The following is a 15,245-nucleotide window of genomic DNA, read 5'->3' on the forward strand; positions in this document are numbered from 1 at the left end:
TGTTTCTGGAGGGGCTCCAAAGCAAAGGAGCTGAGGGAGACATGCGGGAAGCAGAACAGTGCTCTGCAACAGTGCCCAGTGGTGACAGAATTCTTAATAATGATATTTCTGCTCCAAAATGAGGAGTCAGAGCAAGACCCTGTGATGGAAAGGTCTTCTGCTCCACCACCTTCTCCACAAATGTACACCATCCAGGGAATGACTTCATGGGCTGTGATTGACAGAACCCACCTTCTCTGCTTCCTCCCTGAGCTGTCCAGGTACAAGGAAGTTCTAAGCTGGTTTCAGCTTCAGCAGTGTCTAAAATGTTGTGCATCATCACTGGGCACAGTGTGGTGCTACGAGAGCTCTGCAGCTCATGACTGGCATTGGAGAACATCCTATCAGTCTCAGGAAGAGACAGAGGGGAGCTCAGGTTGCCATCTACAGACACATGCCCTACATGTGAATGGGGAGTGGGGACATTACACTTTCACACAAGCAATTCAAAACAAGGTTCCTTGAAGTTTTGTTCATTCTTTTCTTTCCTTTCTTTTTCTGTTATTGGTAGCTTTTACAAACACGTATGTCTGAAGCCAACCCAGGGATAAAGCCTTGTGAAGAAATGATAGCTCAGCTGGATTTACCAGACTTATATTTATTTGAGAAATCTGCTTACAATGACAACAGATCCTGACTATGAAAGTGTCTCAGCAGGAAAAGCCCTTGCCCATAAGAAGTTCTGTAGAAATGAAGAGGGACCAAGCACATTGCGGACTTCCCTTAAAGACAAAAGCTTATAGAACGTACCTATGTCTACATATGCGTATATATACATGCAAACATATATACTCAAACAATAGAGGTAATAGTGTATTTGAGCTTTTCCTTTTCAAATCTGTGACAAGTGTGAGGATGGAAGCTTAAGAGTTTCAAAATCCCTCAAATGTATTCAGTGAAAAGGCTTTTTCACATCATCCTTGTACTCAGTGTACAGTATTAAAAAAACTCCTAACAACATTTTAATGACTGACTCCTTATAAATCATTAATGTATTATATTGCACGTAAGTGCTCTCCCGTTTCTAGGAATATCTTGTTGAATAATATTCTTGTTTGTGATTCATATGCATGTTCTTTTATAATCACAGTGAAATAGTTTCTGGGGAAGTGGGTTTTAAAAGTTTGTTGGGAGCTACAGGAGATCAAAGTATAATAAAACTTACACAGAAGCAAAAGTCATGCATGAACAACATCACCAGCTTTAACAATGGACTGAATAAACACACTATGAACAGGATGGACTGAATTTTGCATCCTGGCCATTAATCGCGGAAGGCTACATTCAAATGAACAGGCTGAGCAGATAAGCTTGCACGTATCACCATAACCATTTGCTTCAAAAATATACATATACATGCCTGGGTTCCCATTGATGGGGACAAGATGCCAACACAGATCTTTACACGCAGCATTTGGGATCCTATATACAAAGCAAATGCACATGTAAAAGCACCCTCAGCAAACAGTCATGGCTAAACCAGACAGTCTTTATTTCAGTGAGCAGAGAGGTGGCCAGAGCAGCTGGGATGACCTCAAATTCATATCCCAGCATTATCAAGAAGGAGAAAACAACTGGCAAATATGTCAGATATGATACTTCAAGATCTAGTCACCTGTTGTTTCATTTTAGCAAGCCACATTGAGGCTGTGGCTGGGAATGACATTCAGCTTGGCTGTATGAAATAAAAGGAAATACTTTCTCTAAGCATGGAGTAAGAAGAGCAGTGAACAACTCTAACAGCAGATCACTTCCAAGTTCAAACAAAATTCCTCACAGCAACTGCAGAACTTCTACTGCTGCTCATGCAACCCTGCTGGTGAGTCTTGAATCTCACCTATCAGTGCCAAAAACTAGAAACCAAATGGATTTCCCGCGTAGCCACCTGCATTTGGAACCAAATTGTTCACCTGCGGAGCTTTGGTATTTTTGTTAGTAAAAGTAAACTACAAGTGCAGTGATCAGCCAGGGAAGGAATTGTGGAATTGTTCAGTCATCCAGACTGAGCACATAGGTTAGCTTATAGCTTCCCAAATATATAAAAAAAAATGAAGAGGACAGCCTAGGTCTGATTTAAACAGTGAAAGAAAAGACCACAGAACAAAATATGACAGAAGTAAAGAATTTTTTTTCAAGAAAATTATACAGCTAGAATAAAAATGATGGAATTGTTTAGAATAAAAGGAATGCAGCAAATAATATATTTTTCCTATATGAAGTTTGCTTTTGAGCAATTGTATTGAAATGCAGTGTTTTGAATGCGATATCCAAATATCACAATAATCCCTTAATACAGAGCTATATGGATCTTATTATGTCAAAATAAACTACAGAATAAAGAAATCTTAAAGGTTTAAATTGCTCTGGGATTTCTGTATAGCCTCTTTGCAGAAATAGTAACCCAAAATACAATGTGAAAAAAGCAGCAACTAAGGATGTTCTGACTGAATGTCTTTCTTCACTCCCAGGTGAACAGAAAGCTCCACGACTTGTGTCCAAATATGTCGAAAGCATCAGTACAAAGGAGTGACAGGTATTAAAGACACCTCCTACTTTTCACCATTACATGAACTGTATCAGTTTGAAGAAACAATATTTTTTTATACCCCCTGCTATGGTATTTATTTTCATTCCCCTCAACAGCAATCTATTCTTCTGTTGAATGCAACGTATTTTAAAACTGAAATGTGGAGGTCATGAACTGAATTAACACAAAGGATAAAAGAAAATTTTAAAAAGGTAGTACCAGTACTTATACAGCATTTTGAAAAGCCATAATCATTACAAAGCCTGTGTAATTGTTTGTGCATATGAAGGGCTTCTGAGGGGATGAAAAATGTGAAAGATTTTCTCTGGTGCCAACTGCAGCAAAATTTGATGTGCCTTATAATCCCTGCATGAACTGCAAGGGCCTGCCTACAGGACCAGGTGCTGCACTAGGAAACACTATCCTACCACTGGGAGAGATCCACAGGCAAGACGGTCCAGACATGTCTGTCTCCACTATGGATGCCAGGAACCTTGCAAAGTCTCTGTGTGTGTGCCAAGGTGCCACCAATGGCCAGGGGCAGAACCAGGTGGGACCATGCCCTGCCCTTGGGCTGCACTGAAGGAAATCCAGGAACACCAGCAAAAAGAGAAGCATGATGCATTCAACAGGTTCCTTGGTCTGGACAGTGGAGGGACCAAGACTGCCCAGGAGCACTGCAAAAAGTACCTGCTGTGCTGCTTGCACCTAAGCTGGAAGATGTGAGGCCTGTTCTCACCACTGCTGTGGGATCACAGGTTAAGGGTGGCATGTTCCTGTGTTTCCATCTACTCTCTCAAATATCGGCTCTCACCCACCTGAGTGCAGTCAGCAGGATAACTCTCACTGTGTCTGCACACTATGTGACTCCAGTGCTGCCTGTGCTTTCAGGCTCTACTGTTACACAGTAAAAACACGGAAGGTTTTCTGCTGAGACAACAGTCAGTACAAAGCACCACCAGAAAGATCACAACAACAAAAGAGAATTCAGGGTGCACAAAACAAGTTTACACTGTTATTAGTGTTGTGTGAATAACTTACCAGACCTCTTCTACCTCTACTCTTCAGTGCTTTGGTACCAAAAGGTATTAAGAAGCACTCCAAATGCTTGAGTCTGACTCTAAGAGGCTAAAAATCTTAACAGAAATTGCATATGGAATTCCCTTTCTTTTATAAGCTTCAGAAACACATGTTTTGAAATTCCCAGTGCTCTTCCATCAAACAATGTAGAAGTGAATAACTAGCAAAGAGCAAAGGTATTACAAGGAAGATTCTTCTCTGCCTTTCATTGCATTTTACAGCTGCTTACATTTGTACCATGAGTTCAAAGCTTGAACATGAACTCTGTCAGTCTGACAAAAACTTTGCGCTCTGTATCAAAAAGCACCCAACCACATTTTCAACATCATTTTTTTAGTCTCCAAGAAGAGTATCTTCAAACATTAATCATGCTTCTCAAAGGCACTGCCAGTACCCAAGTGCTCCCCGCGAAGACATTTAACCGCACCCTACCCGTAGAAATGATGCTCGTCCGACCGCTTGCTCTGTTCCTTGCTTCTTCTGCCTCAGAGTGCTCAGATCAGATCCTGCCCCAGAGAAAAAGCAGAGTCAAAGGCTGGAAACACTCAGAGCTGAGTCCAGGAGTCAGGGTACAGGAGGATCAAGGAGTACTGGGCTGAAGCAGCATGGAAGGGAGACATTTCAAAGTATTGTATCGCTCAACCATTTCACACAGGTAATCTCAGAGCATCTCAGTTCGAAACCGGTCACCATCTGGTGATACAACAAGCAGATGCCAAGTGAGTTAAAGCAAGCTTATGCATACCAGCATATCTTCAGTACATATTGAAACCCACTGTCACCTTCATTCATGCTCTTGTATCTTTCCCACTTGAGCAGTTATGTACAACTTGTGTTAGCCTTTCCTCTCCTTTGCTTCGATTACAAGCCAATTCATCTTTCCATCATACACACACATGCGCAGAACCTTCCAATTCAAGATGTTTCTACTATGAAAGGAAGAGTTAAGACCAAAAGAGCAAGTGAGATCAACAAAGTCATATCACTCCTAAAAACAGGCACAGAAGTCAGCCAATGGGATGGATTTGCTACATGAGGCAGAATTAAAGGGTTAAAAAAAAAAGACAGGAGTCTGTCTCTTGCCCCACTTCACAACTCCTGTTTGTGCATTAATGAAGCCTGGGACAGTGGCAAAAATAGGCCCAGCTGACCTTTAAAAGAATGAATAATTTCATAACATGGAGAGACGTTTTAAATATATGTAACGGCTTTAAATACCCGAGTGCTCTGCTTCTAATTATTTTTGCTACATATATTTGAGGAAAATGTAGATGATATCTCTAATTTGTTAATTACCAGCTGGCTCCTATCGTACATTATTAAGCTACTGTGGCAGTGACTAATGCCTCTGACAATACTAAATTACCAACAACAGCTTGTGGAGGAATGTGACCTGAGCGGCCTAGAAAGGACTAGCCACAGGTGTTTATTTCCAGATAAAGATGGTTTATTAACTCAGGCATAAGACAACAAACCTTAAATACCAGGCACACATGTCCAGAGGAGGAGGGCTGCACCCCGAGCCCCACATGCTGCCTACCCTGTGGGCACCATCATGCTCTATGGTACCTGCATCTCACACTCTTTGCTCATGGGAGAAGATGTGGAGGATTTCTCTCTGGAAGTATTTTAGATGCAGTGGGCTCTGCAGCCATCACCCCCTGCTTGGTGACTTTGGTAGCGATGTTGGATGTGCAGAGGTGGTGCTGCAGCTCACACTGATGTTCATGACTCCTCCGGTTCCAGCCCAGCAGTCCCAAAAGCTGCACGGTGCCACTTGCACATCCCAGAGGCTTGATGTCAATGTGAGTTTGTGCACCCCAACAGGTCTGAGCCCTGTGCCATCCCTTCATGCAGTTCAGTAATTCCCCAAAGTGAAGCACACAAGGGAACTCCTGCTGAAGTGAAAGCAGGCTGCAGGGCTGCTCAACTGCAAAGCACGCCAGGCAGGAGGTCTGAGGGTCTCAGGGATGGCAGGGACTTTGCACCAGGGAAGATGAAGGAAACATAATTGCCCACAGAGGGTTCCTCTGTACAGCTGCAGCCCAAGCACAGCCATTTTCCTCTCACCTCTGAATACAATCTTTTTTTTCCCCTTCTTTTTTTTTCACTCAATGCACGTTCTGCCAAATTGATTAAATTAATAACATTATAGCTTGGACAGGAACTTACACGTCTTAGTCCCAAATGTGGAAATAACATTACTCTCCTTTCTAATCCTTCTGGAGTGGTTAGGAAAGCCAGTCTTTTCTTGTGCAGTTGCATTATAAAATTGCTGAACAAACCTATTCTGCTGTAATGGGAAGGGACACATTTTCTTCCCTATTGTAAGTAGGTCAATGAAAACATGACGTTGTGAGAATGAAACAATTTTCCTCTGTCTTCTTCCCCCTAATGGCAGTTTCAAATCATTCTGATTTAATTATGTCTGTAGTGTTAGCTATAATAACACTGTAAGGTTATTAACAACTGATGTATTGGTCCTAAAGTCTGGGGTTTGTGCTTCCTTGTGGGCTTATTTTAGCCTCAGGTATATACATGCAATTCCTACACATGGCACATCATTGCAGTTAAGAAAAGCCTGCAAAGAAATCTGGATGTGAATTGCAACAACACATTTTGAGGCACAAAAATTTAACTCTCAGCTCTAAGATTCACACTGAGCTTTTGCATCAATGTGATCTCTTTTTAAGGATGAAATTCTGACTACCATCTAAATCTGTGAACAGTGAACTTGCTCTGAATTAATACTGGCATACACGAAGCCAAAGTGTATTCAGTGGAACCATTGCAATTCATAGCACCTGGAGAGTTCTCTGCATGCATTTCATCTCCAGTACCTGGAGAAACATTTATCTTGCAGCTGTAACTATCAGAACACTAAATACAAATTAAAGGCCATTGGCAATTAAAAAAAATACATTTGAGGGGAGAATATTCCTAGTTACACTACACTAAAGAGAATACAGAATGCCTAAAGTGTTATCAAAAGAAATGTTAAAAAACAAGTATTGCCTTTCTCCTGACTTCCTATTTTAGAACAGATGGTGTAAATTAGTTTTGTTGACATTATCTGAAAAGAAAAAAGTAATCAATTAACTTCATGTAATGCCCGTTACAAGCTCTCACTCACCCACACACACACACCAAAGGCTCCCTTCTGCAAATAAATGTTTGCTATAGCAAAGGTTAACCGCTTGTACAAACCCACTCCTTGTATCATTGCCATGAAAACAATAGGCCCGACCAGGATAGTAAAGCTAAGCACATACAAGTGGACATCACTGTGTCCTCAGTGTGAAATTTTTACCTTATAAAACCCCATGACTTCAAAGGAAACTCGGATTTCAACTGAAGAATCCAATTACGTGTTTCAAATTTAGGATTTACTGTCAAGTGCCAGCTGACAAAGTCATGTCCCCAAGTATTTCAGGACAATGATATTTGAGCTGAAATGCAAAGCCAGCTGTTTATGCCTAACCACTTACTTAAGAAATAGTTCAAAATGAGGAAATTATATGATGATTAAGTCTCAGCAAAACACATTCACTCTGCAGGGAGATCTTTGCAACCAGAATTCAGACAGTATGTCTATCACTAAGGTAATTTCATCTGGATTATTATCACCAGTATCACCAAATCATAGGGATGGTAGAAAATATATGTAATCCACCTCCTGCTGTGAGATAAAGTCAGATACACTTCAGACATGTTTATTAAAGCCATTCCTAACACTCCCAGTGTTGGAGACTCCAAAGAACCACTGACAGTGTACTTTGGGCATAACACTTTTCCTATGGATTGCCTCATTTTTCTTGCTTCACTTTAGATCCATTTCTCTTTGTCTGTGGCACAAAAAAGAGATTAGTAGCCTACTCTTTGCAACAGCCTGCTCTGTTCTATTTGTGCTTGAAAACTGCCTGTCTTCTACTCACTCCTCAGCAGGCATACCTTCTTCTGGCACAGAAAACATAAACATTTTGGGCATTTTCTCTGGGACAAGTCCTATGGATCTGTGGTCATTTTTACTGCCCTCTTTTCCACATCCAAAGTGGTCATCATTTTCTTTAAGAGTAGTGCTCCAAAGTGAACACAGGACTCCACTGAGCACTCACCAATGTGGGGATTGCTACCTTCGGGCTTCAGTCCCATATGCATCCCAGTACCATGCTTTCCTTTTTTTTTTCACTTGTGCAACAACTCAACATTGCCAATTCATGTTCAGCTGTGAATCCACAGTAACACTTATCCTTTCCTGAAGAGCTGTTGTCCCACCAGCACTTCCCCAGCCAGTCCTGGTGCCAAGAGCTACAAGACCACAGCCCCATGAACCCTCTGGAGCTACACACCACCACTGCAGCCTCTGTGCTCCTGAGGAGCCAAGCACGCCCTTGTGATGCTGTCCCACAAAAGGCATCAAGTTGAGTGTAGTTTTTAATTAGCATGCAGCACAAAATACTGCAAATCCATCAAGGATCTGGCCAGTATTTACATAAACTTTCCCTCCTTTTATTTGCTCTTTTTATTTCCACCAGGAGCAGGGTGGAAAAACAAGTAGGACTACTTCTTGCAAGGCTGAAATAACCAATTTTGTGTACTTGCTCTATATTGAGCCTGTCAATGTAGACAGTCATGCCTTGTATAAGCCCAAGCAATCATCTACAGTGGTGTACAACAAAAAAAGGATAGGACTAATGACCTGTGAAATAGGTATGGACAGACCTGGCTAGGCTGGGGTTGCTTTCTGGCAAAGCTCGGTTTCTCCTGGACATAACACAATGGATGACTTATTTACTACTTTACACACGGAGTTGCAAAACCTGAGGCATTGTACACCAGGAATTGATTTCTGCTTTCAGAAAAAGAGAGTGGCCTGAAACATTATCAGTCTATCTTCTTACTTTATGACGTTTTCATAGGGAATATACTGTGTAGATGAAAGTGGATATTAAAAACTGGAACACCAAAGGTTAGGTTCATTCAGTCCAAGTTACCACCGAATTATAAATAACTGCATGTGACTGTCAGCAAACACGTATTCCCCCTTCCATGAAAATGTATTGTCCTGCAAAGAGTTTATCTAAGCATGGAAACTGGTTTATTCCTTCAAAAAGTCTTTAAATTCTTAACACTTTTAATTCTATTAGGGAATACATTACCAGATTTCATGTAGATGAAGAACTTAAATTTGCTTGGATTCTTTTCAATCATCCACGACCTCAGTTACTTATTTAGCTGTGGGATTAATGAAATCATAAGTTACAGAATCTCTTTTTGCCATCATCATTTTAGCAAGTTTCCTCTGCCTAGTCCACTTACTACTATGAAACCTTTTTTCAGTTGCTTTGCTTAATTTTATGGCTGACCTGAAACGTCACATATCAGAGTCAAGCTGAATATATTAGAAGTTTGGATGAAGAGGCCTGGAAGGTGGCAGAGACAGATGGGAAGCCCAGATGCAGAATAAGTTGTAAGGGAAGCAATGTGATAGATGACATTATTAGAAATGGGGTTTTTAAGAAGTAAAATACAGTTTGTTTACAGAATAGCCTGACAGAAAACAGCTTGACTCCCAGCTCTGTTAAGCTCTCCTTGCATTCCTGTACCAACCAGTGTAAGATAATTTGTACCTCCATTAAAGTGATGTGATGTATTTTCCCTAATAAGATGTGAAAATTGATTGAACTTTCAAGAATGAAAACAAAACCATAAAATACTTTGTATTTTGTTAGACCTGTTTGGAAACAATTTTTGTTGGTATATAAACAAAGAAAAGTGAAATATTTGCTATTGTAATAGTAATTAAAAATATACATCAAATACCAAGTGCTTTCACACTTGGATCTAGGACATGCCTTTTTTCCTGGGTTCTAGTCTGCAAAGGACTGGCCAGCTCTCCCAGACTAAATTTTATTGCTCAGGTAGGTGGGAAAGCTTTCAGTCATACAAGATAGCTAGGAGTCCATGTTAAAAAAGTGACAAGATTTCAGAATTATCAACTCAGAAGTTAAAAAATACTTAAATCAATGTGTTGCCTTTGTAATTTAACACAGTTTTTAGATGTAAAGTTAGTAATTCTCAAATCAGTTTATAGGAAAAGAGAATGACCCAAAACCAGGGAATGGACTGTATTTCCGTATCACACAAATAATACAGTAGGTCTCTTAATCCAATATAAATGAGTTGTGCATTAAAAAAAAATGAGGGAAAGAAACACATGATAGCCAAACTATCACTGCTTTATAAATCTGCAAAGAATCAAAGCATTTCCTGATCATCTTCCCAGGACAGTGTCACATTAGGAATAAGCATAATTACTAGAAAGCATACACTTCTGTTAAACAAGATATTTTTAAAATGCAGTATGGAAGCCTAAGTTTACTAATCCTATCTGCAGCTGTTATTTGGCATTGAGTACTCAAGGACAACTTCACTCCAAACATGTTTCTCTGTGCTTTGCCTGTGCTTACTTTCACTGTGTTTCAAAGAACTAGTCAAAAGTTGTCACTAAATTGCTTTTAAAGCCTTTTTGCTCACAGACTTTTCTGTCTCTGCTTCATTTCCCCCCCCCACACACACCTTTTTTTTGAGGTCACACTGAATGCAAATGTTCTTACAAATTTACAATGAGGTGTTTCACACCAGACTAGCCTTATACTTACAATAGATTAAAAAAAAAAAAAGAATGCAGCACTTAGGTACTACCTTTTGTCCTGGAGCACTTCACAGAACTGGGCAAGTATCACTGTCACCACTCTCAGAAATGGATACACCAAGCCTTTTGTACAGCTTGTCAAAGATTACAGGCACAGAAACTCACTGCCCCTGGGAAGGTTATGTTCAGCAAACAGTTACCACCATGCCAACAAATAAATTAATAACTCAAGATTCATTCTTTCTACTCCTTTCCTATCCCCTTATTACTCGGAGTTTAATCTTCAATTCAAGTTTTATAGCAAGAGACCACGTAATTGGTTCAGACACAGGAAAGAGACAGTAAAACTCAGTTTCCTGTAATACTCTCTGCTAGGGAGGATGGTTTTTTCAAGACTGTTAGGTATTAGCCATTCTCTCAACTACAACAGCTGCAATTAGATGCATTTTTAAGCACCCTATTAGTGAGAATTATTGCTGTGTTTCCAGGTAAAGTCACTGCATACCGTAATAATTAGTCAGGAAGTTATTCATTCCCTGATACACTAGGAGCCGGAATGAATAGTCAGTGCAGGAGGTCTGACACCAGTTGGACTGGCAACTTCCCTGAGCTTCCACACGTGGACTCAGCGGTGATAACATGGCTGCATAGGACATCATAATTGCATCAGTTTTGGGTTTGGGTGTTTCTGATTTTTTTTTTACAGAAGTACAAAATTACAGAATTGATGCTTTCTACAGTGAGATGCATTGTATAAAGCATTGACTGTCATACCCTGCCAAAACAAATTAGCTGCTGTTGCTGGGAGCAGATTCATTAGGACCCAAAGGAAATTATATCACTCTAAGCCACTTCTATGTACTTTTGAGCTCAGAAAAATACCATTACATTACCACGGAACCCTGGGAAAGCAGTCCTTAAACTCCTTACCAACTGGTTCCTGATCACACCCCTATTTTCTTGTTTATGGCAAAATGATCACTGCAAAAAGCTTGAAGATGAGGCTAGTGGCAAAATTTTACAAAGGAAAAGAAAGAACACAACAGAAGAAAATGGGAACCACGTACAATAATTGTAAAGTCTAGCAAGGAGGAACTTTTAACACCCATAAGCATATCCCTGCCATTGCTTTTAGCACAGTTTGCAAAGAAAGAAGTGTAGGATTTATTAAAGGAAAAGATGCTGCAAACCCATTTTCACCTCAGAGACCATGAATTTTTTTTTTAACTCCCACGAAGAAGTCACTTATGACTTAATGGTAACAAAAAAGGAGGGACCATGACCTGCCTCCTCCAGAAGCAGACATGCTACTGGCTGTGTTGAAGCAGCACTTGTCCCAAAGGGACATCAATCAGCTCCTCAGAGCAGGAAAGCATGGCATATGCTAGTGATGAACATTGTAACAGCATCAGACTAGCATCTCAACCGGTCACACAATACCCCAAACCAGGAGGCACCAGCTTCTGCTATAGTCCTGTGCTCCCCTCATCAGTGTTCTGTCCCCTGCTGGATCACCTGAAGACCAGCACCTTTACAGTCTCTCCTCTCTCTGCAGCAGCAGGAGGTGGGGGTCAGGGGCAGGTCCTCTCTCATCCTTCAATTCCCTCTGTCTCAGCAACACTTCTCTATTTTCCCCTGTGTGGGGTTAGTGGAGTCCTGGGAAATATGAGGAAAGGAGGCTGCAGTGAGGAAAGAACTCCAGGAGATCAAGGAGTAAAGGTGTCACCATCCCTAGCAACACCTTGTTACAAAAGCCTTCAGGAAAGTGTTGTCTCCTTCCCTCCCTCTCTCCCTGCTTCCCAACAAATCCTAGTCACCTTAGGAGCATAGGGCTCAGTTGGGAGAGGAGGACGGAGAGAAGGAGGGAGAGGAGTCCCTGTGCTGTGCTCAGATAAAGCTACCACACCCTCACCCAAAAGCCTCAGCAGTATCATGCTGCTGTGTAGTACCATCATCACTCAACACATGCAGTAGCCTTCTCACCCTAACCAAGAAAAGTTCACCCTGGCCCAAGATGTTCCCTTTCAGCAAAAACATCATATTATAATAATTTAGAAATTGTATCAAATAGAGCAACATTTTCTATGAGGAAATATCAGTTTATCGAAGATTTTCCATTTATTGCTAGGACAACTGGAAGATGTTGTGGATTATATAGAGCAGCATATACCTTTTAAAGTCAATTCAATACCACATTGCAGTTATTTTGTGAACTCCCTGTTCCTGGGTTAGATGCTTATTCCCTTCCAGCAGCAAGGTATTTCAGGCAGCGTCACTTCCCAGAATACAAAGTATGTTTCCTTGTGACAAAGCTCTCCAGTGCCTCTTGGACATTTAATTATGGGAGAAGGGTCTCAGATAATGAAATGCGAACATCATGCTCCTGAACTATAATTTCTGAAAAGCAATACACTGTGGTAGGGAAATGCAATTTAATTTTGAACTGACTCAGGAATTTCCCATGGAACATTAATTCTATTTTCTGCTCACCTCTGAATGTCAGCCTGTTCCTTTCTTTCAGTTTAGAAGGCTTATGAAAGGTGCAGTGAGACCCTGCTTCCAAATCTGTGGATTCTTCCTCCCTCCCTGGGGACTCTAGCCCTGGTGAGGGTGCATCTGAAAACAGAAGCCTATTGTGTCAAGCCTTATCAGAGGTGATGCCTAGCCAGAGGAACTGCTACCTAGATACCCAACACAGAGAAGTAATAGAGGTATTTCCACCCTGTTCTGGTTTGCAGGGGTTCCCAGAGCTCACACAACTTGCCTGAAGCTACACAGGATCCTGTGCAACAACCAGAAACTAACTACATCTTTACCAAGCCCCAGTGCAAGTTCTACTCATCTTGACAGCTTTAGTTTCACAGGTCTTTCACTTCAATACCAAAACAAATCTTACAGTAATTCCTTAGTGTAAGCAACTGTTGGCATGAAAATTTAGCGTGGGACTGAAGTGCTGAACTGGTCTGAGCTTATTAAAAGAACACCCAACTACTACGAACTATGAGAACTGACTTGAATGTCATTTCTCACCATTGCAGATGTTTTTTTCCAGATTTACCTTAAAGGTTATCTATTTCCTTCTTCATCCCCTGCACTTAACTATGCAGAAACACTTAACAGCCAATTTGCTCAACTAAATATACCCAGATGCCTGGTAAAATTCGGTCAGGTTGATCAAAAATGATGAACTTGATCAAAAACAAGAAAGGTACCAAAACATACCAGACACATCATTTTTCCTTGAAACAGAGAAACTGTTTCTATTTTAGGTCACCCAGTTCCACATATTTTGCAAGACACAGACTGCCATTATATGAGTCTTTCCCGCACTGGTATCTCTAACCAAAAATGTTATGTGTTTCAGCTATCCACAGAGAGCACCTATTTCCTATAGTTATTATGGGTAGCACTAGCACGTCAGGAATTCCGAGTATGTTTGGGTGAACTGCCACCATACCCAAAGTTAGTAACTCCTCTACTATGAGTGCAAAACACATGTGCCTAGAATAAATGGTAAAAAGGATGGTGACACTCACTTAGAGCACAGATTCAGATGAAACTCTCAGCCTGCAAGTTCTTGCCATAAAATAAACATTACATCTAATTTCCCACTGAGTTTCTGTATTTTAAAACTCTTTTGGGTTTAGAAACACCAAAACTTCACCAGAAATATCTGAGAAACTGCCTGAAAATAATGAAGCAATGAATCTGCTAGATACTGAAATCACTTTTAATAAGTTCTAGAAAGAATAAGGTAGTCCAAATCTTCTTTTTTTGACTCACAAATTCACTGTCTAAGTGAGGACTATCAGGGGAATGCACACATTTTAAAATTACTGATAGATGGGCTTTGTTCAGAGAAAACAAGAGCTAAAATGTTTTAAGAAAATCAAACCTAGAAAACCTTCCGAACTCCAAGCAAAAGCACTACTTGGGAACAAACAAACAAGAAGGTTAAATTTAATTAACCCTATGTTGAGATCAAATTTACCCATGAGGAAATAGTTCTTAAGAGAAACCATGGCCAAACAGGCAAGCAAACATTGATTACATTGTCTCTAACATGGAAAACAACTTGTTTTTCAACTCTGTAATAATAAGAAGCATTTCAATCGGCATGTCCCACTAATGAAGAGCAAAGGTATGAAGCAAAAATCATCTGATAGGAAAACAGCACACCAAACTGTAATGGCAAAATTCTTAAAGCCCAAGATTCCCTAGGTATGCTAAGAAAAGTAATCTTGTGAGTTAACTTCACTCAGGAATAAAGTTCAAATTATCCATATGGGGGAAATGAGGGACTAAATCACCCAGGGAAAGCATTATCTAAGTATCCTCCTCATCCTAGAGGAACTGTTAGAGTGCTCTAAAAGCAGCAGGAAAGCCCAGGGGAACCACCCTAGCAAATGCATGCAAAGGCAAGCTTCCTACTTACCCTACAGGGTGTACCATGATCTCTTTTACCATCTTAGTAATTCCAAAGTATCCAGAATGATGTTATTTTTAAGAGAATATTAGAGTTGTTAGAGGAGACAGAGGCAAGCTGACAAGCAGAGCTTTGTGAGAAGCCAGGCGGAGAGGGATGAATTTAAACCCTGGCCCAAGATGCTGTGTATTCTGTGTCTATCTTTAACTTCAAAATGATTTGGTTTCACATTCCTCTGAAGTCCTGTTGGCAGATGCCTTCGTGGAGCTTTACCAATCACAGGAACTCAGCCCCCTCCCCTCCTCTATCCCTCCACCTCCTTCCCTCTTTTCCTTCCTCCCTCCCTCCCTCCCTCCCTCCCTCCCTCCCTCCCTCCCTCCCTCCCTCCCTCCCTCCCTCCCTCCCTCCCTCCCAAGCCTACCACTCCACCCCCACCCCCTCCTTTACACACACACACACACACACACACACACACAGAGTCACATGGAGTGGGCTGGCAGGATTTCATGGACTTCCAG

At 40.9% G+C, this 15,245-nt stretch overlaps 1 protein-coding gene across 4 annotated transcripts in view; it reads right to left on the reverse strand.

Annotated features, from left to right (window-relative positions):
- Window positions 1-15,245, reverse strand: part of DTNA (dystrobrevin alpha) — a 234,632-nt gene that overhangs the window by 167,782 nt on the left and 51,605 nt on the right. For 3 of the 4 annotated variants that reach the window (XM_071554578.1, XM_071554577.1, XM_071554576.1), the window contains exon 2: window positions 4,079-4,152. The exons of the other annotated variant lie outside the window; for it this stretch is intronic. The gene's annotated coding sequence lies outside the window, so the exon portion shown is untranslated. The remainder of the gene's footprint in view (window positions 1-4,078; window positions 4,153-15,245) is intronic. 4 annotated transcript variants of the gene reach the window in all.

This window comes from Pithys albifrons, chromosome 4 (genome assembly GCF_047495875.1).
Source record: "Pithys albifrons albifrons isolate INPA30051 chromosome 4, PitAlb_v1, whole genome shotgun sequence".
Classification (NCBI taxonomy): Eukaryota; Metazoa; Chordata; class Aves; order Passeriformes; family Thamnophilidae; genus Pithys; species Pithys albifrons.